At 46.6% G+C, this 26,810-nt stretch overlaps 1 long non-coding RNA gene across 1 annotated transcript in view; it reads right to left on the bottom strand.

Annotated features, from left to right (window-relative positions):
• Positions 1-6,429: 6,429 nt before the first annotated feature.
• LOC137542717 (uncharacterized) overlaps positions 6,430-26,810 on the bottom strand; it is a 231,213-nt gene continuing 210,832 nt past the window's right edge. Inside the window, exon 3 of the long non-coding RNA XR_011025542.1 lies at positions 6,430-6,585. This is a non-coding gene — a long non-coding RNA (uncharacterized lncRNA). The remainder of the gene's footprint in view (positions 6,586-26,810) is intronic.

Below are 26,810 nucleotides of genomic sequence, written 5' to 3'. Positions count from 1 at the left end.
ATTTCAGAGAGAACCTGTCGCCGAGCCCCTAAAAGACTAATCTTTGTCACCGCGGCTCTTAACATTCACAGAAATGTCAGCCTCCCCATAACCGCTAATTAGAGGTGTTTAGTCATAAGCTCGTTAGAAGGAGCCTTGCAGATCTCATTGTTATCTGAAATTTTCCTTCTGTTAAGTCGGTGATTAGTCCGCACCGCGCTCTTTAATAACGCGCCTATAAATAGAGCGGCGGGGAGATTGATTGGGCCCGGCGGCGGAGAGGCGCAGGGAGATGGAGAGAAAGATTGCAGAGCCCCTGTACAACGTATTAGATGCTGGAATATGATAATTAGCGGGAAAGATGTATGGAGAGACGACCCGCCATAAATCCTCATAAACAGACCGCCGCCGCCAGTGCCGCTGCGCGCCGCGTAAATTGAGTTTGCAATACAGCACAATGAAAACTACAATTATTTACAGCGTAATGTCTAACGGCATATTTCCACTTGTGTTATTTATAATAATTATGCTTTTAAAGTGGTTCTCTCCCCCCCCCCCCCCTCGCATTTAGCTGGCGTTGTTTGCTGCATTGCATTTGCAGTGCACTTTCATGATCATATCAGGGGGATGGGGAGGCATATTTTGTACAGTACAATATAATAACGATAAAGATATACAGTATTAAAATACAGTAAAACACAGTATTTAGCCTGGGATTACTGAAGCAAAAAAAAAAGATGATATAATGAATTGGTTGTGTAGTACAGATAATTACTAGAACATTAGTAGCAAAGAAAATATTCTATTTTTTATTTTCATAACATTGCATCATTCTCCAATATTTGCAGTTTACACACTACTCAGCATTCTAAATGATTTTACAGAGCAGGCCAGTGAACTATTGAACTGTCCTCTGGAGAGAAAAAGAAAATACCAGTAACTGACAGTTAACAAGCTTCAGAAGACAGAGCTCTCTGCGACTAGGAAAGTCGTAGAGCTCAGTGGCTCTTTTGCATAGATAACAACTGGAGTACTCTTCTTGTACTGGAGACAATATTGACTTGTGTCTCTGCTCCTATTTTATTTCTTAGCTGTACTACACATACAAATCATAATATCATCTTTCTTTTTTTTTTTGCTTCAGTGTCTCTTTAAAGAGACACTGAAGCGAAAAAAAAATATGATATAATGAATTGGTTGTGTACTATGAATAATTACTAGAAGATTAGCAGCAAAGAAAATATTCTCATACTTTTATTTTCAGGTATATAGTGTTTTTTCTAACATTGCATCATTCTCTAATATGTGCAGATTACACAACACTCAGCATTCAAAATGAGTCTTTCAGAGCAGTCTGTGAAGTAATGACCTCTCCTCTAGCAGAGGAAAATTAAACAGTACAATAACACTTGAGATAATAAAAGTCAGATAACAGCCCTCTCCACGACTAACTTAGTCGGAGAGCTTAATGACTTGTTTGCATAGAGATAACAACTGGAGTTTCTCAACTCTTCCTGTACTGGAAACAATTAGACTGATGTATCTGATCTTAATGTTTTATTTCTTAGCTGTGCTACACATACAAATCATAATATCATCATTTTTTTTTTTGCTTCAGTGTCTCTTTAACTCAGGAATGTCAAACCGGTCCTTCCAGGGCCGAGATCCTCACACATTTTTGATACAGCTCAAATGAATTGATGAGTCTGAAGCAGGACAGGTGTGCTCCATCAGATAGAACACATTACTCTCTTTCTCAGTCCATCCTAAACACTGACATGGATCTGGCCCTGCAGGCCTGGAGTTCGACACGTGTGCTTTAACTAGAGGTGCTTTGCGGCAAAGTGATCGCAATTTCCCAAATCGCGGTAGTGCCACAATTTCAAATCGATTCCCAGATCGATCGCGATTTGGCTACGACAGCCACTGATGAGATTGCACCGGGATTGCTGCCAAAATACCACAAGCAGTGATTTGCGATCGCTCCTTGATGGCAGCGCTGCAGTTAAGTTCACCGCCATAGACATCCATTGGTGTAGTGCTTTGCCAATCGCCGGTGATCAGCAAGCATTGCAAATGTGCTGCTAGTGGGTTCCAGGCCTTAGAGATCTAGAAGGGCTGTTTCACAACAAAACACACTAGAAATGAATGATTTTTGGAGTGATTTTATTGTGACTTTTCATAAGCTATTTTCACAGCGTTTTTGCTTTTCTATACTTGTTACAGAATTACAATCACTGCAATTTTTTTTAAGAAAAGCAATTTTGCCTGGTGTGAAATATTCCATAAGATAAGAGGAACTGTAGTGAAGACAACATAATGACTACATTTCTTGATTTTTACAATAGTCATTTATGTATTATTTAGTCAGCATTTGCCTATTGTAAAATCTTTCCTTTCCCTGATTTATATTCTGAAATGTTTCACTGGTGGTGACATCTTTAGTTCTGCCAGGTGATCTCTGTGGAGTGTTTGTTACTGAGAGTTCTAGGCACAGAGGGAGATACTGCTTTCTTGGCAGTTAGAAACAGTTGTTATTTCCCACAAAGCAGAAGTTCACAGACAGCAAACTGTCAGGACCAAGGTCATGACATCACACTGTGGGAGTTGGGAGGAGTTTAATCTCAATATCAGCCATACAGATTGGATCCAGAAAAACTGATGCAGAACTAGTGGAAATAGACCCAGGAAAAGGTAAAGACTTCTCATGGGAAAGGGGGTATCGGCTACTTATTTGGATGAAGTTTACTCTTGGGTTAAAGTTACTCTTTAATTGTCCATGCGCATTTCAAAACACTGTAAGGTGCTGGAGATCAGAAAAGCTCTGTAAAAGTGTCTGTGGTGTAACAGCCCTAAAGCCTGGGGCTCACTAGACAGATTTAGGTTCAAAATTGCTTGTTTTGCCCAGAGCTCTGGTTGTTATTTGTAATGTTTATTCATAGCTACCAACTGTCCCTCTTTTGGAGCCCTGTCCCTCTTTCTCCCTCATTTGTCCCTCTTTCAGGACGTTGTCCCTCTTTCTACGTAAATATATATATTTCTCTACTAAAAAATGTGCTTGGTTGACTCTAAACTTTATTCCCATCCTTTAAATATTATATGCAAAATGATATATTGCTAATTTAAAAATGTTAATATGAAGGAAAATGAACCAGAATAGAAAGGACCATTATAAAACAACATATTTTTCTTATGAAATCTTTACGGTATGCGTGACTAGAGGTGTGATGGGCGTGATCAGGGGTGTGGCAGGGGCGTGGCTTAAGTGTCCCTCTTTCTCATCTCAAAAAGTTGGGAGGTATGTTTATTTTGTGGCTGTAGAAATGGGCAAGTATACAGCTGTACCACCCTCCAGCGGCAAACAGGTCCTCTTCACTTAATCTTCAGTATAAGCAAATCACTTAGCATCTCCTGACACTGCATGTCCTATGCCAGGCATCGGGAGCTGCAGTGTGATTTGGCTGGTGGAGAGGAAGTGAGGAGCTTATGTCTCGCTGCTGCTGAAATGAAGTACAATATGAAGCTCCGCTGCAGGTGCTCTACACCCCAGGACCGGGCCCCTTAGTCTCCGGGCCACCCAATGACTGCAGGAGTCACGCCATAGCTCCCAACTGTGCCTTTTTCTGAGGGACAGTCCCTCTTTGGGAGCCCTCTCCCTGTTTCCTCATGTCTCCCTCTTTCAGGACTTTGTCCCTCTTTCTGTGTAAATATATACTAAAAATTTGTTTGATTGTCTCTAAACTTTATTTCCATCCTTTCAATTGATATATTACTAATTTTAAAATGTTAATATAAAAAAAAATGAACCAGGATAGAAAGGATCAGTGTTGTTTGAAATGTAAAACAACATATTTTTTCTTATGAAATCTTTATGGTATGTGTGACTAGGGGTGTGTCAGGGGCGTGATTAGGGGTGTGGCTTAAGTGGCCCTCTTTCTCATCTCAAAAAGTTGGGAGGTATGGTCACACAGAATATTGTTATGCCCCTGGCCACGTCCCCGTCCAACAGAGCAGGAAGGAAAAGATTATAAGACACATACACACACCCTTTATAGAAGACTGTGTGGTATGCTAGAAGGCCCACTACCAGAAGATCAGGAGACCAGCCAGAAGGCTCTGCGTATCATCGTAACTGCAGGTTCTGGACTTTCTTTGTGCTAAATAGGTGGGCGGAGGAGTGAATCCTGTATAAAAAGCTTCTGACCAAAAACGTATGTAGGTGGAAAAAAACAAAGTCTTGTAAAAGTAATACCTTTCAATGGCTAAATAACTGATAACGTTAAATGATGCAAGCTTTCTGGGATCTAGTCCCCTTCTTCAGGCATATTTCCAGATGTTAGCTGTAGTAAAACACTGATGCAGGGAAGCTGCATGAAGATGGCAGTTGAACGTACTGGTTGCTGTTCAGCAGTTAGATGTCAGGTGGTCAGCAGGCTGGAGCCAGTGAGCTTATGCAAGCAAACATGAAATCTAGCAGGTTTCTGAAGATAGTGAAGCCAAGTCAATCATGTTACATAAGGAGTCATGAATCCCGTTCCACAATTTAACCCTTCTGTTAATATCTTGAACATTTTCATAAATTTGTATTCAGAAATCTTTCTTGCTTGTTCATTTTTAAAGTTACACTTAAGAATAAGTACTTTTACATTTTTACTGACCAAAAACTTCCAATTCTGGTACAATAAGTTACCATCAGGTGCCATTTGTTATGATCCACATCTCCTGTATACTAAAAAGAACATCTCCACTAAGAAAGACCTTGATATCTCTAAGAAGAACCCCTCAGCTTAGTAGCTGAATATTAGTAGTAATACCAGTGCTCTCCACAGTTTGGAGACGGCAAGAAGAGGAGGGTGGAGCTCCAAGAAGAGGAGGGTGGAGCTCTAAGCTATGATGAACACGAAGGCCTCCTCCTTACGGTGTAGACCTGGGATTATGGAGTTTTCTGACCTCACAAGTACGAAGGATTGTAATTAGAGTAATGCAAACATTCCTGCAGTCACCTCAACATTACAACAATATTAGTTTATCAACACTGTAAACCCAGACCACGTTCACTTTAAAGTGGATCCGAGATAAACGTTTACTCATTGCATAATTGTGTTCCTTTCATATAGTTTATAGGGAATTCCTCAAGCCAAATACTTTTTGGTTTTATTTTAATACTCTAATATCCTATAAACTAAACAAGCCTCGCCCACAGCTAATTTTGTGCCTTGGCACTGTAGCAAGGGCTTATGGGAGCTCAGTCTGTGCAGGAGGAGGTTACTAGCCATGGATTTCAGACAACAAGGAATGTTCATAAACGTTCTATACCCCCAGGCATCATACCAGTCGGTGCAGGATCAGGTCAGCCAAGCCATAACGAAGTAGATGAACAAAAAAGGATCGGGCCTACCATCCGCCCTTAATCGTAGTTAAAACTTTTAACTACGATTAAGGGCAGATGGTAGGCCCGATAGGCGTGAGTTGATCCTGTGATTTTATTGCACTGTCTGTGGATTTTTTCAATAAATATATTAGCCTTTTACACTTTAATCCGGCCTGGTTTGCGGATCCTTTTTTGTCAGGGGAGGACTGGGACCGTTTGGCCTGGGGGGAAAACACAAACTAGAGGCCCATGTTCATGGCAGCCTCAGCCCAAATGGTCCCCCCACACACACTTATATCCTAAGAGAGACTGTCCCTTCAAAAGAGGGAAAGTTGGGAGCTATGATGGTAAGAGAGCAGTTTTTTTCCCACGGACCCTCCAGGCAAGACTCTGCTCTGCATTATGCTGTGTATTTTTACCAGGTTTCCCGCACTCTAATTGCTAATTGGGCTTTTATTTCCGTCAGCAAACTAATGTTTCACATTGCCTTATACAAAAACCTGAATGCAGCAGGCCCTGCACCAGCCCTAAATCATTAAATGAGAGGCAGCCTGCGGGGAAATCTCCCCCCTTCCCCCCTGGCCAGTCTTCCCCTGTTTTTTGTTCACCCATGGATTTCAGTGGCAGAGGGGAGGAGGGAGCAGGAGAGTGGACTAAATTTACACACATCTCCAGCCCTCAGCCTGTGACAATGTGACACAAACAGAACATGGCTGCCCTCATTGTATAGCAGGAATAAATAGTCATAAACTTTTGAAGCTGTTTGCAGATAGATATGCTGTGTAAACTATCTAAACTTTAGATAAGATATATAGACAAGTTACTTGTTATAGTTAGTTTTTCATCTCGGATCCGCTTTAAATGCAAATGGTGCTTAGCGGGCTCCTGCTTGCCTTCCTCCGGTGTGAGGCGTTTCCCGCCTCTGCTTGTGAAATAGTTCAATCATCTTTAGATTCCAGCAGCGGTCTTGTCACCTCAGCTAAATCTGATTGATTATTGGCTTGCCGCTTTAGGCTTTATCCATATTTATGACTGATTTCCATGCCAGTCAGTCCGGGCAATGCGGTGATGATGATGGACAGGGCGGCGTAGCGAGGATGCCGCCATCGGGATTGTGCCGGTGTCACGTGTACTTCCTGGAGGAGATAAACTTCACACCTCGCTAGATCCGGAGGTGCAATTTATAGAGATGGCTGTCCATGTTGTCACCATGAGGTTGATTTAATGAGGTTCCCCTGAGATGGAGAATAGAGGAAGATGATGGAGAACATAAGTCATTCAGCAAACCTGGACTGGATTCTTTAAAATGCTCAGCTGTTAGGAGGAATACATACTTAACCGGTGAATATGTTTGGATTTTATGCTAGTATTTTGGGTGCCATTATTACATTTCAGCTATGCAATTAGGGATAGTTTTTGGTACCAAATCTATAATGCTGCTTACGTTGATAGCTTCAAGGGTTGGCCATCGATCATTGACCTAACTCCAACCTATCCCCTCGCTGAAAAACCCTTCCTGAAGCTTAACCATAACCCCCCCCCCCCCCCCCCTTACAAGTAGTGTTGATCGTCGAACACCCAGATATTTGGGCTCGGGTCGGCTCGGCCGAACATGGTCCAGATGTTCGGGATATTCGGCCGAACACCGAGTCAATGGGGACCCGAGCATGCCTGCTGGAGGGGATGCAGCATGAAGGGAAAGCCATGGCCACAGTCGGCGGGGAGGGGGGACGGTCCCCCCCCTCCCTCACCTCAGGGCTCTCCCCTCTGCGCTCCCCTCCAGCTTAAATTGGTGTGTGGGCAGCGGTGGGCAGATACATACTTTCTGTGCGTTCCACCGTGGATACTCCTCGCTCCCCTGTTTATACAGGAAGTTGCGTCAGACACTAGAGCGAGGAGTATCTGCGGTGGAACGCACGGAAGGTATGTATCTGCCCGCTGCCCACGCACCAATTTAAGCTGGAGGGGAGCGCAGAGCCCGAGGTGAGGGGGGGAGAACGTCCCCTCTCCCCGCCAACTGTGGCCATGGCTTTCCCTTCATGCTGCTTCCCCTCCAGACCCCTAAAACGGGCCCGTGCGGGCCCCCGAACAGCGCAGCCGAGCACCATGTGGTGCTCGGCTGAGCTCGAGCCGAACCCAAACACCCAGATATTCGGGGAATAACGAACAGTGTCGAACACTGTTCGATCAACACTACTTACAAGGATAAATCCCTCTCCTGATACCTAATCTTATCCTCCCCAACGTAAATTCCCTTCTCACACCCAAACATCATTCCCCCCCAAACTTAAATTTCATTCCTCTTGCTCAAATTTGTGATGTCCAAACCTAACCTCGACCCAAATTATTTATTCACTTCCTGGAGATCACCCCGAACCTCCTCTCGAAATATAAATTCATTAATGACACCTGACCTTTATTCTCCCCCAACTTACAACCCATTCTGGTTGCCTAACCTCAATCTTCTAACCTCAACTAATAAAGAGAAATTGCCTCCTACCCTATGTCCTAACTCTTCTAAAGAATGCCTCACCCTCAATGGTACTTATTTTTTTGTGTCCGCCCTGAAAGAGAACCCGAGGTGGGCAGATGGGACACAGAGGCCTGTTCTCTGCCTCATAACATACCTCTGTGTCCCCACACTGCCGCTCTCTGCCCCCCCCCCCCCCCCGAGTTTGGCAACATTATTTGTCGCCATCTCGGAGGTAAACACAGGGAACAAGTAAAAGGCACCAAGACGACGTTTTATGTTAATTATCTGTATGATTTATTAATGAGCAAATTCGCAGCTGTCAGGTTTGTAACATTTCCGTCAAACTTCCAATCGGTTTGTGAGAATCTTGCAAATTGGTTTTGTGAAATTGGCTCATTCAGTTAGAAAAATGCCTGTAAACTGAATTATTTTATTTATCATTTCACTTCTATTTTCCATTATTTTTATGGAAAATCCCTATAGTATATTCGCCAGGGATCCAGTCTTATTGCGGCTGTACAGCAATCCCAGTAAAAGCGTTGAGATTTGCCTCTGGGTTTCCTGTAGGTCATCACACTGTCAGTTTATGTACTGACCCAATAGGCAACCCTGGCTGCTTATTCACTGCTATTACCGGGCAATAACATACAGCAGCAATACTGATAGGTGAGGATACATCCCATTTAACCAAATGTATAATCTACGGTCAATCATTTGACCGCTTTTAAAGCAGGATTGTCAGCCACAAAATTACATTCCATTTACCCACTGCTCTGTGTTTATTATGTAGTCTACATGCAGTCTGCATTGCAAGCATTCCAATATAATCGTAAGTGTTTCTGCAGCAATGAATCTTATCCCGCCTTGCTCTATTCTGGTACATTGCCGGAGAGAGGGAAGCTTTCTATCTCCCCGCCCACATTCCTACTCCTCACGGATTGGCTGAGGGCAGTTCAGTGTGACACGAGGCTGAGAAGGGGAATACACCTCACCCCTCCTGCAGAAGCTGCTAAAATACGATCTATGCTGACCTCACATGTGACAGTGCGGTTTCTAGGAGAAGACAAAAGAGGGAGGAAATGACATCAAGATTGGCTTCAGTCAGAGGCAGTAAAGATGGAAAATGCCTGGAAACCGTTTTCTCTTTATTTAGTACATACAATTCACTGAAATCAAAACATGGACTGTACAATACATATGTTATGTAAGTAGAACAAGTATTTATCTACTTATATATGTGTTTTTACCCCTGGGATAGTATGGCTGCCCCTGCTGCTTTAAAGGGAAACTGCGCCTGTGCACCCCAGGCTACGCAAAGCTTTGTTCGCGTTCCAGCCCACAATAGCGTCCTGCACCATTAGCGGGCTGAGAACGCTTTAGCGGGTAGGAATGCGAACAAAGCTATGGTTAGCCCAGGTCGCGCAGGTGCAGTTGCCATCGACTTACAATTCGACGGTAATGAACCTGCGCCGCGGCAGGTGGAGGAGCGGCGCGGGACAAGACGGCTGCTGGGGGCTTGGGGAAGCCCCAGCTAAGTAAAATTGTTTGTTTTTTTGTGAAATTACAATACCGCTTTAACCCTTAGTACTTGCTAGCAAACTGCTCCTATGTGGATGGATCACAGACAAATCATTCCAAGTCCCAGTTTGTATCTTACGACTCTACAAGCAAGGGAAGGGGGAGAAGGCAGGAGGGAGAGAAACCAGGGCAGGATTTAGGCCAAGGCCACCTAGGCCATGGCCTAGGGCACCACAGCAGCAAGGGCACCAAAGCAGCAGGCTAAACTGGTGCAGCAAGCTTGCAAATGCTGTAATGCAGGGAGATCAGGCGAGTGCCTGACCGCAGTACTCTGCTGCTAGCCGCCTGTGTAGCAGCCATCTTGCTCTCTGTGCACGTTTGCAATGTGGCCGGCGGCTATGGACTTGGGCAGCATTAATGACGGAAAGGAAGAGGAAACTTCTGCACGAGTGGAAAAATGAGTGACACTGATGGCTGCTGCGGTGTGAAGACAAGCTGGCTACCTATACTGAAAGGGGGGAGGAGGGATTAAGGGAGTCATCTTGCTACCTATACTGGAGGGAAAGGGGAGGGGTCATCTGGCTACCTATACTGGAGGGAAAGGGGAGGGGTCATCTGGCTACCTATACTGGGGGGGTCATCAGGCTACCTATACTAGAGGGAAAGGGGGAGGGGTTATCTGGCTACCTATATTAAAGGGGGGCGGCTGGTGACAGTGGCCTTGGGCAGTAAAGAGCACAAATCCGGCCCTGAGAGAAACAGTGTTTGTGTAATTCCTTATTCTCTTAGTAGCTGAGCATTGCTGGAGACTAGAGCTTGTATTTTACAGAAAAAACTTCATGTCTGTAATATACAAGCGCTATTCCTGTTGACTGACAATGTTAGAACATACGACCAGAAGGAGGTAGAGATTTATTTTTGCAAATATAAGTGTCATCCAGATACATTCATTGCAAGGGATCTTGCAAGGATTGTGAGGTATTCATGGCAAACAGATAAGACCCTAGGTTTATTTGATGGCCACATAGACTCAGACTGACATGGAGAGCTTTTTACGGACCCTATCCTGTTCACTGTGTGCTGCTGGAGCATGGAAACAGTTAACTGTATGTTGCTGAGCAAAGGGGGGGGGGGGGGGGCTCAGGGTGGCACAGTGACTCCTGGTGGGGGAGGGGCTGGCAGTGCCCCAGCATGCCCCAGAGTAGCACCGCCCATGTCCATCTTCTGTTTCCCCCTGCCTGGTTATTCATATATCCCCGGCTGTGCAATGCATGTGCCACTAATCCAGGCCTTACTACTAGATTGTGGCCAATCCCACCGCAAGATCAAACTTGAAAATGTCTCTTGTTTATTCCTATTATTTCTATTGCAAAATTTACATATACAGCAGGAAGGTAAAACACTTGGTAATAACTCCAGTGTTGCATTACGTTACTTAATAGGGCACAAGAAGCTGCACACAAGAGTGAGCTGTGTGTTCCCATTCTTCATATGCTGATTTTTCTTGCTCATCAGTTAAACAGCCTGAGGGGGCACATCGGGCACTGGAGGGCCACAGGTTGGGCAGCAGGGCATTGTGGTCCCCTTTACTCACTTGTTAAAGTGGACCTGAACTCAAAACTTCCTCTCTGCTCTAAAAGATAAGCAACGGCATAATAACCTTTAAACAAAAAAACATTTCTTTGTTACACATCCTGCAATAAATCTGCAGTGTGTCTACTTCCTGCTTTCATGGAAGCCGACATATTGTCAGCATCCTGTGCTTTCAAATGGGCTTATCTGCCATCTCTGCCGTGGCAGTCAGGTGACACGGGGAGAGATCAAATTACAGCTTGCGATTCAAAACAAATGAGGGGGAATTAGACAGGCTAAACTCTCTAATTACATACAGGGTGCATTTCTCTGTCCTGTGCAAGAGTTCAGCTCCACTTTAAGAACTGTAAGCACTGTAAAAACTATGATGAAGTATACCGTACATTACATGCGCTGTACTGGGAATACTAAAAAAAAGAAACTAGGGTGAAAAATGATTGGAGACTTCCATCCAGAATAGTGCGGGGAGCAGTATGCTCGCTGCAGGGCGGAGGCAAGCTTCACATCGGTCCTCTGTCTCTCGGAGAACGATGGAGTTGCTAGGAGACAATGTTTAACACAAGTTTCCCACACATCGGGCTAAAAATACTATCAGCGTTTTGTTCCATCTCTCGCCAGCCTAGGTGTCTGAGGACTGGCAGCGCCTTGACACGGGAGGCACGACGGGGGCCTGGGAACATGTGGTGAGGGGAGGCCGTGTGCCCCTCTGGGCCTGCTGAGCTAAAGGAAGCTGCAGAACCACTTTTCTATTGAGGGCACTCCAAGAGGTCGTCCCCTAAGCAGGCAGACAGACAGAAAGATGCTGGTACCTTATGTATGACGATATGAGGCAGGAAACCCGCTAAAAAGTGGTGTAATTATATAATTATATATAATTATTATATATAATAATTACTTATTCAGTATTAATAGCGCCGACATCTTCCGCAGCACTGTACAGAGTATATTGCCTTGTCACTAACTGTCCCTCAGAGGGGCTCACAATCTAATCCCTACCATAGTCCTATGTCTATATCGTGTAGGGCAGTGGTTCCCAACCTTTTCCGGCCCGGGGAACACTTTCTGACCAAATTTTTCTCCGGGGAACGGCGGGGGTGGGGGGGGAGGGGGATATGGGGGGGGGGGGGGGGGTAGGGTTGGCGAGCGGGTGTTTGCGCGACTTAGTGGACAGTGCCATGCGCAGCAGGCTATAGTGCCCCAGTATAGCTAGTATAGTGCCCCAGTATAGCTAGTATAGTACCAGTATGGATAGGTAGTGCCCCAGTATAGTGCCCAGTATGGGTAGGTAGTGCCCCAGTATAGCCAGTAAAGTGCCCAGTATAGCTAGTATAGTGCCCAGTATAGGTAGGTAGTGCCCAGTATAGCTAGTATAGTGCCCAGTATAGCTAGTATAGTGCCCAATATAGCTTACTTAGTATGGGTGGGTGTGCCCCTCCCCCCTCCGCGGCCACCGCTCCTGTTACCTTACGAGGAGCGGGTGTTTGCGCGACTTAGTGGACAGTGTCGTGCGCAGCAGGCTATAGTGCCCCAGTATAGCTAGTATAGTGCCCCAGTATAGCTAGTATAGTACCAGTATGGATAGGTAGTGCCCCAGTATAGTGCCCAGTATGGGTAGGTAGTGCCCCATTATAGCCAGTAAAGTGCCCAGTATAGCTAGTATAGTGCCCAGTATAGGTAGGTAGTGCCCAGTATAGCTAGTATAGTGCCCAGTATAGGTAGGTAGTGCCCAGTATAGCTAGTATAGTGCCCAGATAGCTAGTATAGTGCCCAGTATAGTGCCCAGTATAGCTAGCATGGTGCCCAGCATAGCTAGTATAAGGCCCAGTATAGCTAGCATAGTGCCCAGTATAGGTAGGTAGTGCCCAATATAGCTAGTATAGTGCCCAGTATAGGTAGGTAGTGCCCCAGTATAGTGCCCAGTATAGCTAGTATAGTGCCCAGTATAGCTTCCTAGTATGGGTAGGTGTGCCCCTCCCCCCTCCGCGGCCACCGCTCCTGTTACCTTATCATGAGCGGGCGGCCGCTTGTCCGATTAGATTCCCCCGTAGTAGCCGCTCTCCTCTGTGGCATCTCCTATTACAGCAGCGCACGCGCTCGGCGGCTGCTGTGATGAGCAGGAAGCGGTACAGCGGCTTCCTGTAGCGGCGATATGCATCGCCGTTACCATGGGAACCTCTGTACCGCTTCCTGCTCATCACAGCAGCCGCCGAGTGCGCTGCTGTAATAGGAGATGCCACAGAGGAGAGCGGCTACTACAAGGGAATCTAATCGGACAAGCGGCCGCCCGCTCATGATAAGGTGACAGGAGCGGCGGCCGCGGGGAGGAGCAAGAGGCCAGACGGCACACCTGGCAACATCCCTCGGCACACTATGTGTGCCGCGGAACAGCGGTTGAAAAACGCTGGTGTAGGGTATGTATCGTAGTCTGGGGCCAACCATAGTCCTATGTCTATATCGTGTAGGGCAGGGGTCTCAAACTCAATTTACCTGGGGGCCGCAAGAAGCAAAGTCAAGATGAGGCTGGGCCGCATAAGGAATTTCACAATCGCGGCGCATCGCCGCCTCTGCCCGCCCCTCTCACTCTTCCTTCACAGAGAGGGGCGGCGATTGACGTCAGGAGGGGCAGAGCTGAAGCTGAAAGCTCTGCCCCTTCCAGGAAATGCCGGCGGATTGCCCCCGGGCGATTTGGGGGCTCTGCAGCCCTCGTTTAGCGGCGGGGATGTGGCGGATTACTTGGGAGCACTGAAGCGAACTATAAGGAAGCTTTTGCCGGCGAGGGCCACAAAATATTGTAACGAGGGCCGCAAATGGCCCGCGGGCCGCGAGTTTGAGACCCCTGGTGTAGGGTATGTATCATAGTCTGGGGCTAATTTAGGGAGATTTGCCTCTGTGTTTCCTGTAGGTCATTAAACTATCAGTTTATGTACTGACCCAATAGGCAACCCTGGCTGCTTATTCACTGCTATTGCCGGGCAATAACATACAGCAGCAATACTGATAGGTGAGGATACATCCCATTTAACCAAATGTATAATTTACGGACAATCATTTGACCGCTTTTAAAGCAGGATTGTCAGCCACAAAATTACATTCCATTTACCCACTGCTCTGTGTTTATTATGTAGTCTACATGCAGTCTGCATTGCAAGCATTCCAATATAATCGTAAGGGTTTCTGCAGCAATGACTCTTATCCCGCCTTGTTCTATTCTGGTACATTGCCGGGGAAAGGGAAGCTTTCTATCTCCCACATTCCTACTCCTCACTGATTGGCAGTTCAGTGGGACTAAAGGGAGGGGGAAACCACTAGACCAGCAGGGAACCTTTATAGGGGGAGGGAGGGGGAAAAACTCTAGACCCAGAGGAAAGATTTATTAGGGGAGGGAGGGTGGAACAGAGGCGGGACAAGGTCCTCCAGCACCCATGGCTGAGACACCAAAGTGCGCCCCTCCATCCCTGCCACCCCAGCCGTCACACACTGATTGTTTTTAGACTAAGAGTCACCCCAGGGCCCTCACCCCCCCCCCACACACACACACACACACACCTTAATCTCTAGTTATCTGGCTTGCAGTCACTGCCATGTATCCCCTTTTCTTATTTCTTTCTGCTTCATACACAATAGCAGAATGACAGGTGAGTGAGACGTGCGCCCCCTTCTACACTGCGCCCTGAAGCTGGAGCCTCTCTTGCCTCTGCCTTGGTCCGGCTCTGGAGGGGAAACTGTATTGGGGAGGGGAAAAGCCACTACATACCAGGGAAGCTTGATGGGGGGCCACTAGTCACCAGGAAAGCCTTATTGGGAAGGGAGGGGAGAATCCACTAGACACAAGGGAAGCTTTATTGGGGGGGGGGGAGCCAATAGACACCAAGGCATTTCATAGAGGATGTGTTGCATGTAAAATTGGGGCATAGGTTAAAGTGTGGCAGGGGCAGGGTTTAGTGCCCACCGTACCTTTTTCCTGGCTCCAGCATTTGGGAGGTATGCATTAACCACTTACGGATTTCTCCGTCCCTTTTTGCACCCTTAAAAAACCAAGGGACAGAAAAATCCGTACCTCCCGCGCTACCACCGCTTTCCGCGCTCCCGCCACTCGTGCGCGCGCTCCTGCCACTCGTGCACGCCGCCGCCCGCTCGCCCGGAGATCAATGAATGGGAAAATCCATTCCCGTTCGTTGATCTAAGCCCCCGCAATGATCTGCTGCTTCTATGAGAAACAGCGCGATCATTGTGATTTTCCCAGCCTCATACTGCTTCCTGTAAGCGTCCTTCCAGACACTTACAGGTCGCATGAATACCAACTCACAACTCATATAGTAAAACTACACCCTAAAGCATTTTACATATACAAATACATTAGTTTTACACAATAAATTAACTCATTACCTCCCACATTCCCCAATTATTATTTTTTTGTAATTAAAAAAAAATACAATAAAAAAAACAAAAACATAAATAGTTACCTTAGGGACTGAACTTTTTAAATATTTATGTCAAGAGGGTATAACACTGTTACTTTATAAACTATGGGCTTGTAATTAGGGATGGACGCAAAACTGAAAAACATGCACCTTTATTTCCAAATAAAATATTGGCACCAGTGGCGTAGCTAAGGAGCTGTGGGCCCCGATGCAAGTTTTACAATGGGCCCCCCTCATGCACTCTATACATAGCAATTGAAACGGCGCACTAAAAGCTGCCAATGGCAACTACAGTGTCAGAGGTGCAAGAAGGGGATGGGGAATAGTTTGTTAAGCATTACCACTATTCAAAGTATATATATAAATGATTATTATGAGCACAGGACCGATAGAGAGCTAATACTGTAGTTGAGGGAGGGCCATTTGGGGCCCCTCTGGCCCAAGGGCCCCGATGCGGTCGCTACCGCTGCACCCCTTATTGCTACGCCCCTGATTGGCGCCAAACATTGTGAAAGGGACATAATTTAAACGGTTTTGAAACCGGGACAAATGGGCAAATATATTTCATGGGTTTTAGTTACAGTAGCATGCATTATTTAAAAACTATAATGGCCGAAAACTGAAAAATAATAATTTTTTCCCACATTTTTTTCCTATTTTCCCATTAAAACACATTAAGGCTGCTTACACACCAAGACGTTACAGGCGCACGTTAGTGCGCCTGTAACGCTCCCCCAACGCACAGCAATGTAACACAAGTGGGCTGTTCACACAGCCCACGTTGCGTTACATGTAACGCTGCACGTTCTCCGCAAAGTGCAGCATGCTACGGCGTTAGAGCGGCTATAGCCGCGTTAGACTGTTTGCACATGCGCAGTGGGGGGCGGAGAGGAGGCGGGGAGAGCCAGCTACAGTAGCCGCGCACATGGCTACTTAATATTCACTGCACTGGCGGGCGCTGATTGGCCGGCGGGACCACGTGATGCAGAGTGTCTCGCTCCGCATCACGTGGACCCGCTGGCCAATCAGCGCGACTCTGGGAGACATTATAGGAATCGAGCCGCCTCACGCGGCTCACTCTACCGTCGGCTCTTGCAGCACCATACGTTGTGTTAGGTGCACGTTATGCGACCTTAACGTGCCACCTAATGCAACGCCTTAGAGTAAAATAATTCTTGGCATAATGTCCCACCTAAAGAAAGCCTAATTGGTGGCGAAAAAAACAAGATATAGTTCATTTCATTGCGATAAGTAATAATAAAGTTATAGACGAATGAATGGAAGGAGCGCTGAAAGGTGAAAATTGCTCTGGTGCTCAAGGGGTAAAACCCCTCAGTGGTGAAATGGTTAATAACTGTACAGAACTAGGAAAACATGCAAACTTAGACTAGTGTTTTTTGGCTGTTTTTTTCCCCCTTGGCTGTAGATCTGACTGTAATCAGATGTACTGTATAGCCAGTGAAGCTGATTTGTCAGGTCTGCCTGCACCTGCTGAGGCCGGGACTATAGAGAGGACAGGGAGGGAAGGTAATTGGCTGTGCTTCCATTGTAAGTCACTGCAGCTGCAGAATCCAATGTCTTCATTCTACTGTCTCCATCCAGATCATATTCCTCACTAATTCACTTTACTGGAAGCTGCAGGCTCAGTAATGTATGATCCGCGCGGAGGGAGGCGCCTCTGGCGCTTCAGCACAATCAAAAATAGATCTTGCGGCAGGAGACAACAGAGCGTCTTAAAGAGACCCTGTCATCGGCGGCCGCTTATAGGAATCTGTATCCCCAATCATATGCCTGGTACACACCATGCAATGACCCGTCAGATTGGAGGTCGAATTGCTTATTTCCGACAAGTCCGATCTGATTTCCAATCATTTTTTTTATTGATTTTGTATAGAAGTGATCGTAAAATCGATCAGAAAAACAACGGGAAATTGCATTGTGTGTAGCAGGCATTAAAATAGTGATCTCAGGGGAGTTGTTATCAGTCAGGCACAGACACTGGGCTTGGCTGTAACACTAAACTAAACAATGGGCTGCTCTCATGCCCATCTTCACATCCAGCTTTGCCAGGCAGTAATGTCAGCCAGTCTCCTGTGCCGAGGGGTGTCAGTCAGGTGCTAGTACTGGACGTATTAACTAGATTATAACCTAAACTGCAGTACAGTAAACAACCACAAGATGTCACTGTCTGTAAACTGTGATGATCTTTATGGGATTGTTATTTCCTGTATTCTGTGATCCTCTCTGGTCTAAGTAAGCAGCATTTCCTGATGATTGTGTATGGTTTAGCGCTGCATGTTTTTCTTCAGTAAAGAGTTCTAACTTGTGTTCAGTAAAGAGTTCTAACTTGAGTTCTAACTTCAGTAAAGAGTTCTAACTTGTGTTATCTGCATGTACAGAACACTCTGCTCTATCAGTTAGGAGGCCCAGCATTGCAATACTAAATCCCACTGCAAACTAACGTCCGAGAACCTATTTGCCACAGCAAACTGCTCTCCCCATTGCCTTGTTATGATTCAGGAGCAGGCTCTCTGGACTCCGCTACTAGTGGTAGTAAGAGATACATTAGGATGTAATGGGACTGTAGCAAGGTAGTATATTTGGCGCCCAAATGTGGCCCTTTTGGTAAGCTGAAGAGGGGAGAGATCAGAGAAAGTGGCAGGTTGTCCCCTTGACACCCACTAGGCCCCAGACATCTGCCTAGGTTGCCTAGTGGTTGATCCTGCTCTGGTGGTTGTCGATGGCTCTCCAGAGACATGGGGCTTGATTCACTAAACTGTGATAAGTCATATCACGGCGCGCGATCGCAAATATGCGCGCAAACGGCGTATAATATGACTTATCACGGTTTAGTGAATCAAGCCCATGGAGTCTAAGTATCTATGGGTCTTCTCCAGAGCACCCCCCATGGGATGATGGGCTGCTAGCCCTCGCAGGGGACAGACTGTTGCTTAGTAGCCGCCAGGTCGTGACCCCTGGATATGCCCAGGACAGGAAGGAATAAGTGACACTGTGTTACAGAGATCGTAGTCAATCTCTGAAGGTCAAGGGCAGGCTACAGACAGACCAGGTCACAAGCTAAATATCAGGACAAGCAGAGTACAGTGTAAACGTATAACAGGCCAGAGGTCGGGACAGGCAGAGTACAGTGTATACGTATAACAGGCCAGAGGTCGGGACAGGCAGAGTACAGTGTATACGTATAACAGGCCAGAGGTCGGGACAGGCAGAGTACAGTGTATACGTATAACAGGCCAGAGGTCGGGACAGGCAGAGTACAGTGTATACGTATAACAGGCCAGAGGTCGGGACAGGCAGAGTACAGTGTATACGTATAACAGGCCAGAGGTCGGGACAGGGAGAGTACAGTGTTTACGTATAACAGGCCAGAGGTCGGGACAGGCAGAGTACAGTGTATACATATAACAAGCCAGAGGTCGGGACAGGCAGAGTACAGTGTATACGTATAGCAGGCCAGAGGTCAGGACAGGCAGAGTGCAGTGTATACGTATAACAGGCCAGAGGTCGGGACAGGCAGAGTACAGTGTTTACGTATAACAGGCCAGAGGTCGGGACAGGCAGAGTACAGTGTATACGTATCACAGGCCAGAGGTCGGGACAGGCAGAGTACAGTGTATACATATAACAGGCCAGAGGTCGGGACAGGCAGAGTACAGTGTATACGTATAACAGGCCAGAGGTCGGGACAGGCAGAGTACAGTGTATATGTATAACAGGCCAGAGGTCGGGACAGGCAGAGTACAGTGTATACGTATAACAGGCCAGAGGTCGGGACAGGCAGAGTACAGTGTATCCGTATAACAGGCCAGAGGTCGGGACAGGCAGAGTACAGTGTATACGTATAACAGGCCAGAGGTCAGGGCAGGCAGAGTACAGTGTATACGTATAACAGGCCAGAGGTCGGGGCAGGCAGAGTACAGTGTATACGTATAACAGGCCAGAGGTCGGGACAGGCAGAGTACAGTGTATACATATAACAGGCCAGAGGTCGGGACAGGCAGAGTACAGTGTATACGTATAACAGGCCAGAGGTCGGGACAGGCAGAGTACAGTGTATACGTATAACAGGCCAGAGGTTGGGACAGGCAGAGTACAGTGTATACGTATAACAGGCCAGAGGTCGGGACAGGCAGAGTACAGTGTATACGTATAACAGGCCAGAGGTCGGGACAGGCAGAGTACAGTGCATACGTATCACAGGCCAGAGGTTGGGACAGGCAGAGTACAGTGTATACGTATAACAGGCCAGAGGTCGGGACAGGGAGAGTACAGTGCATACGTATAGCAGGCCAGAGGTCAGGACAGGCAGAGTGCAGTGTATACGTATAACAGGACAGAGGTCGGGACAGGCAGAGTACAGTGTATACGTATAACAGGCCAGAGGTCGGGACAGGCAGAGTACAGTGTATACGTATAACAGGCCAGAGGTCGGGGCAGGCAGAGTACAGTGTATACGTATAACAGGCCAGAGGTCGGGACAGGCAGAGTACAGTGTATACGTATAACAGGCCAGAGGTCGGGACAGGCAGAGTACAGTGTAAACGTATAACAGGCCAGAGGTCGGGACAGGCAGAGTACAGTGTATACGTATAACAGGCCAGAGGCCGGGACAGGCAGAGTACAGTGCATACGTATAACAGGCCAGAGGTCGGGACAGGCAGAGTACAGTGCATACGTATAACAGGCCAGAGGTCGGGACAGGCAGAGTACAGTGTATACGTATAACAAGCCAGAGGTCGGGACAGGCAGAGTACAGTGCATACGTATAACAGGCCAGAGGTCGGGACAGGCAGAGTACAGTGTAAACGTATAACAAGCCAGAGGTCGGGACAGGCAGAAGTCAATAGTAATCAAATATCAATCAGAGCTAAAAGAACTCACAGCATTGGGTACTTGGTGAGTATGCCTTTTATAGGCCCCAGAATTGTCTTTGGGTGCAAATTCTTGTGCGCTGCGCATGCAGACTAACATTTAGCATGCGCAATCCCTCATTACTGGCCAAGGCACAGGAAAGTTTGCGCACACTAGGTGCAGCGTCGTACTGAAGTACACAAAGATGCGACCCGCTTGACGCGCAGGACAGGACAGCGGATAGGGGAGCGGTGAGTGTGAAATGCATGCATCCTCGCAATTAACAGATTCCACTTGTGTTGCAATGGACACACTTATGTTAGTTTATGTTACAAATAAAGTAGCAGTTGTCAGTGCAGGAATCATGATATTCAGGCTGTGTATAATGAGTAAACATGGACGACCTTTAGGGCACTGTGGCTCCTACACGCCCCATTCTGTCCGCAGGAGGACGTGCAGTAGATTATCATGACAGTGTGGCATTAGTCTTGCTGATATTAGCGGTGGACTGGAGGTCAATGCTTTTTCCTATACAGCCCTCAGCAAGTATGTCGATGCCTCCAGCAACTGGAGAGTAAATCTGCATAAAGCAGAATGGACAGTACGATAGTCCTCTGGGCAGTAAAGGTCACCAGAAACACTGCTATCATTATCTTTTATTTATTATCACAAATATACTATGCAGCGCTGTACAGTAAATTAGACTATGAGACAACAAGAGGTGGGGGAACACAGGATACAGTAGTAGGGAAGAGGACCTGTCCCATCAGGCTTACAATCTAAAGGGGCCCATACACCTAACGTTTTTCCCGCCGATATACGGCCGATTCGATCACAGTGATCGAATCGGCTGTGAAATCGCCGCGCTCACCGCTGACAGAACGATCGATTTCCGTCCGAAATCGATCGTTCCCGTCGATCCGTCTGTGTGGAAGATTTTTCTCGATCGGCAGCGGGTCGGGAGTGCGTCGATAGCGGCGTTCGAATGCCCGACGACCGACGCAATACAGTGGGTATACATTACCTGTTCCGGCCAGGGCGAGTCCCCTGGTCTCTGCTGTCTTCTCTTCTCTGGTCTGGTCTCTGGCATACTTCACTTTTTCCTGCCCGGCAGGTAGTTTAAACAGTAGAGTTTAAACTTCCTGCTGGGCAGGAAGAAGTGAAGCATGCTGGAGACCAGACCAGAGCAGAGAAGAAGACAGCAGAGACCTGGGGAGTCGCGCCGGCGGAGCAGGTAATGTATGCGGGGGGGGGGGGGGGGAGCGGTGGCAGCACCACCACCACAGATTGTGAACGGTTTCGATTCACAATCTGTTTGCAGTAAAGGTGGCCATACAATCCCTCTCTGATCAGATTCGATCAGAGAGGGATCTATCTGTTGGTCGAATCTGATGGCAAATCGACCAGTGTATGGCTACCTTAAGAGGTGAGGGAACACAGGAAACAGTAGGAGGGAAGAGGACCTGTCCCATCAGGCTTACAATCTAAGAGGTGAGGGAACACAGGATACAGTAGGAGGGAAGAGGACCTGTCCCATCAGGTTTACAATCTAAGAGGTGGGGGAACACAAGATACAGAAGGAGGGAAGAGGACCTGTCCCACGAGGCTTACAATCTAAGAGGTGGAGGAACACAGGATACAGTAGCAGAGGAAGAGAACCTGTCAGAAATAAATGATTTGACTGATCGTTCTATTAGGATATTGTATGGTGTCTACTACTAGGCATTACAATCTGATGAGGGACCGCAGGATACAGTAGCAGAGGAACAAGACCTGTCCCATTAGGCTTATACTCTAAAACCTCGTAAACTGTGTTCACTCTACACAGTACTAGCGTGTGTACAGGGGCACCTGACCCCCTATGGTGCCGACCCATTTCTGTCCGAGGGCATTGTTCTCTGCACTTACTCTCTCCCCACTCTTTGCCTCTCCATCATGCACCGCTCCATTGGTCTTCAAACCCCCTCCATAGCAACAGAACAGGCTGCTAGCCCAAAGGCTAGTGACAGGTCTGTACAACCCCGGTGACACACTTGCTGTAACACCCAGTGGAGATTGTGGTGGTGAGAACAGGGTGCCACTGCTGCCACTCACCAGCTGCTAATCTCAGGAGCACTATAGGAATGCTTGTTGTGTGTGCTGCTGTCAGTTCTGCTGCAGTGTACATGGGCAATCTGCAAGGTAACCTAAAAGTCCATAGACTTTAACTACTTATCATTCAGGGTAAAGTATATCTAAGTCCCCAGAGACTTCATCTTAGCTCCAGGGGCATAGATATACGTACCTTGCTGCAATCGCCACTGTGTGCGCTTCAGCGCACGTTCTTGCCACCAGCGGTTAGTACAATGAACGGTGAATAGGAAAACATGTACCCATTCGCCAATCAAGGTCCTGTGATCAAAGATCACCGGTATCAATGAAATTCAGGTGGTCATTGAGAAAGAGAAAACACACACAATACTTCCTGTGTACTGTTTACAGTACACTGGAATAAGTGAGGGACATCTAGTGGCCAAATAATAAAATTACATCTACCTACGCCAAATAAAATAAAATAAACTTAATTAACACCTCACCTCTCCCCTCTCCCCACGTTATCAAACAAAAACAATAAAAGTGACATTTAAGAAAAAAAAATCAATAGTTACATTAGGGACTCAACTTTTTTTTAATATGTATGTCATGTGGGTTTATTACTGTTATTTTTGCAAATAAGGGCTTGTAATTAGTGATGGATGCAAAACTGGAAAAAAATACACCTTTATTTCCAAATAAAATATTGTCAACATACATTGTGCTAGGGACATCATCGAAACATTTTAAGACCTGGGACAAATTAGCAAATAAAATGTGTGGGTTCTATCCACAGTAACATGTTTTATATTAAAACTATAATGGCTGAAAACTGAGAATTTTTTTTTCTTATTATTCCCATTAAAATACATTTAAAATAAAAGAATTATTAGCAAAAAGTACCACCCAAAGAAAGCCTAATCGGTGGCGGAAAAAAGCAAGATGTATGGTAGATCATTTCAGTGTGATAAATAGTGAAAAAGTTATTGGCGAATGAATTGGAGGAGTACCGAAAAGTGAAAATTGCTCTGGTCACCCTAACTCTCCCCCCCCCCCCCCCCCCCTCAGTAGTGAACTACTTAACATTACCGAGTGCAGCCGCTTTCGTCCGCTCACCTGCTGGGACTAATAGGTAATTATGCCCCCTTTGCCTCTAGGGTAGCAACGACCCTGGTGACATCACAACGCACATTGGAAAAGGGGTTTACAAATGTGAGTGATGCCTATGCTGAGAAATTGCCATGTGCAGTCATAAACTCCCTCCTGTGTGTCAGGTCCTTGTGCAAAAGAATTAAAACAAAACTCATGTCCCTGTCCATTGATTTTCTGACAAATACTGTCAGTGATCAGTAATGTAACATGAATCAGTCCTGCTTCTGCTGCTCAAAGAAAGTGAGTGTTATTGCTTGGCACAGGTGTGTAACGCCGCCGTACATGACAGTCTTGTATAATGACTTCAGATCCTCTGTACAGTGTTGACACACAGCGCCACCAGCTGGTGAATCGGGGCAGGACATCTTGAAGGGCCTGTCTCCACTCATCAGTTGGTTTTTCTGAGTGTCAGTTTTTCTGCATTGAGTTGTCTGACAGTTTTGCATTGCTGTCAAATGTTTTTCTGCATGTGAAAAACGCATTCATGTGGGAATTGGGAACTAGCTCATTGATTAAAGAGAAACCGTAACCAAGAATTTATCTTCATCCCAATCAGTGGCTGATACCCCCTTTCCCATGAGAAATCTTTTCCTTTTCACAAACGGATCATCGGGGGGCTCTGTATGGCTGATATTGTGGTAAAAACCCTCCCACGGTGTGATGTCAGGACCATGGTTCTGATATCACACTGTGGGAGCCTTGTTGCATTGTGGGAAATAACAGTTGTTTCCAACTGCCAAAAAAGCGAGCAGCATCTCGTTTCACTGACATCACCTGCCAGCAGTATGGCAGGTTATGTCAGTGGAAAAATTGACAACTGGAGAAAGGCCCTTATCTACTACACAATAGAAAAACAAAAACTTTTTCTAGATACAAAAGTTGTATTGAAACCACCAGGTGGCGCTTCAGAAACATTTGTTTGTCACCCTCGAAATTGATCACAAACTGATTGATTCATACACTGCACAGCACGTCACGATCTCAGTAGATTTCAGCAGAAATCTACCAGAAACTGACTGAACAGCAAGCATTCTACTGCTCAATGCAGAGCACCACAAAGGCCATCCATCCCTTACTGCTTCTGACTCCACCCCTCCAGACATTTTCTAACATGTCCGATTAGATTGATTCTTACTAAGCTATACTTAGTATAGCTGCGAGTGCATCCTATGCGGATGCAAATACCGCCGCCGGCTCCCGCTGTCCTCTCCTCCTGCCCACACCTGTCACCCACACCTATGCTGGCACCCAGTGCACCCATGGGTGCACTGGGTGCCAGCGTGGATGTGGGTGACAGGTGTGGGAGGCAGGGAGGACAGCAGGAGTCGGCGACGGTATTAGCATCCGCACCGGATGCGCTCTCAGCTATACTTAGTATAGCTTAGAGCTGTGGCGGGGGCGACGTGTGTGGCGGCGACCAGCGGAGATCTTCAATCAACTTAAGAAGATCGCAAGATTAGAGGATATTGGTGTGGCACATTTCCGAGGATATTGGCGTGGGAACATTTTTTAAAGGTACAGGTAAGTATTTCTGGTTATTAAGAACATTGGGGGCCCGTTTCCACTACTGCGGTGCGGAATCGCCGGGAAATCACCGCTGACGAAATCGCATGCGGGTGCGATTCCGCGTGCGTTTTTTACCGCGATTTCGCATGCGATTTTGCATAGGGTAGTATGTATGCGATTTTAACCATGTCACTGCCTGTGTGAATTAACATTGGTCCCTATGCGAAATAGCATGCGAAATCGCGGGAACAAACACATGCCAAAACCGCATGCGATTTCCCTATAAAATACATTGTATGCGATTCGCATAGCGGTGTGCGGGGAGCGAATTCTGAATGCTCTGCCGTGCAGATTTTCCCCGCACACAAACACGCTCAGCAATATGTACAAGTGGAAACAGGCCCATCCACTTGTATTGGTTATAGGAATCCGCATGCGGACAACGCATGCGGATTCGCGATAGTGGAAACCAGCCCTAAAGGACTTTTCTCGTAGTTGTGTTTTTTTTTCCATTTAACTCTTTATGGAAATGGGTAAGGGGTACTTTATACTCATTTCTCCTGGGAGGGGGGTGGCCATCTGGGGTTCTCTTCTTAAAGGGGACTCCCAGATGCCGCCAAACCCCCCCCCCCCCCCCCTAGGGAGTCCTCGCCCCCAACCTCCTCCTGGGGCACCGGAGGTTGGGAAAAGCCCCTTTTTCATGGATTGGACAAGGGTTCTGGGGAGAGGGGAAGACTTGGCCGCCACTCTCCCCCGGAGCCCCCCATACCATGGACCATGCGGGCTGGTATAGCTCAGGGTGCAAAGCCCTAGTCGACTGGGGCTCCGCATTCTGGCTATCCCAGCCTGCATGGGAGACAAGGGGTTACAGAGGCTCGGGAGGGGGGACCCCACTTCATTTTTTTCCAGATTTCCCACACTCAGCACATACATATTTTTTTTTTCTAAATATTATTTCCCACTATCTTTTTAAATCCTGCAAATTTGGTGTTGCTAGGATGTAAGGGGACTTTGCTATTAACTGCTAAAGTCGGCGGGAATTGTTTCCCTAAGAACTGTCATTTTTACGCATTTAAATGTATACTATTTTCCTTTAAAATCAATTTTCTCAAAAGTATAAGGTCTTTTTGAAAAAAAAATGTCCTATTGTTCCCACTGTTCTTTTTAACATTCCCATGCAAATTTGGTGTTTCTACTGTTTAAGGGGGCTTTGCTATGAACCGCCAAAGTCGGTGGCGGTTGAAACTTTTCCCACACTCAGTACGAGATCTTTAAAATTGATTTTCTCAAAAACTATAAGGTCTTTTTGAAAAATGTTTATTCCTCTTGTAGTCACTGTCCCCCTCCACATATCCTGCCAAATTGGTGTTTCTACTATGTAAGGGGGCTTTGCTATTAACCGCTAAAGTCGGTGGCCATTCGCCTGCCATTAAAGTCTATGGTGCCTGCTGCGAACAGTCTATTCGCAAACTTTTACGAAAATTTGCGTTCGAGGTTCGCAAACCCAAAATCTGAGGTTCGAGCCATCACTAGAGTTGTCTCAAACCTTCAGTATTAGGTGTGCAAACCTCGAACGCGAACTTCCGCAAAAGTTAGCGAACCTGCAAACTTTGCGAACCGCAATAGACTTCAATGGGCAGGCGAACTTTCAAAACTACAAACACTAATTCTGGCCACTAAAGTAATGGAAAAGATGTTTCAAGGGGTCTAACACTTGTAGGGGGGCATGGCGGAGTGGAATACAAGTCAAAAGTCCCAGGGAAAAATCTGGATTTGACGCACAGCAGGGTTTAAGGGCAAAAATCACATTGCATTGCTAAATTGAAGGCCTAAAGTGCTTTAAAACATCTTG

The sequence above is a fragment of the Hyperolius riggenbachi genome, chromosome 2 (assembly GCF_040937935.1).
Source record: "Hyperolius riggenbachi isolate aHypRig1 chromosome 2, aHypRig1.pri, whole genome shotgun sequence".
Lineage (NCBI taxonomy): Eukaryota > Metazoa > Chordata > Amphibia > Anura > Hyperoliidae > Hyperolius > Hyperolius riggenbachi.
Note: the sequence above shows the minus strand (reverse complement) of the source record. Positions and strands in the feature narration are given on the sequence as shown.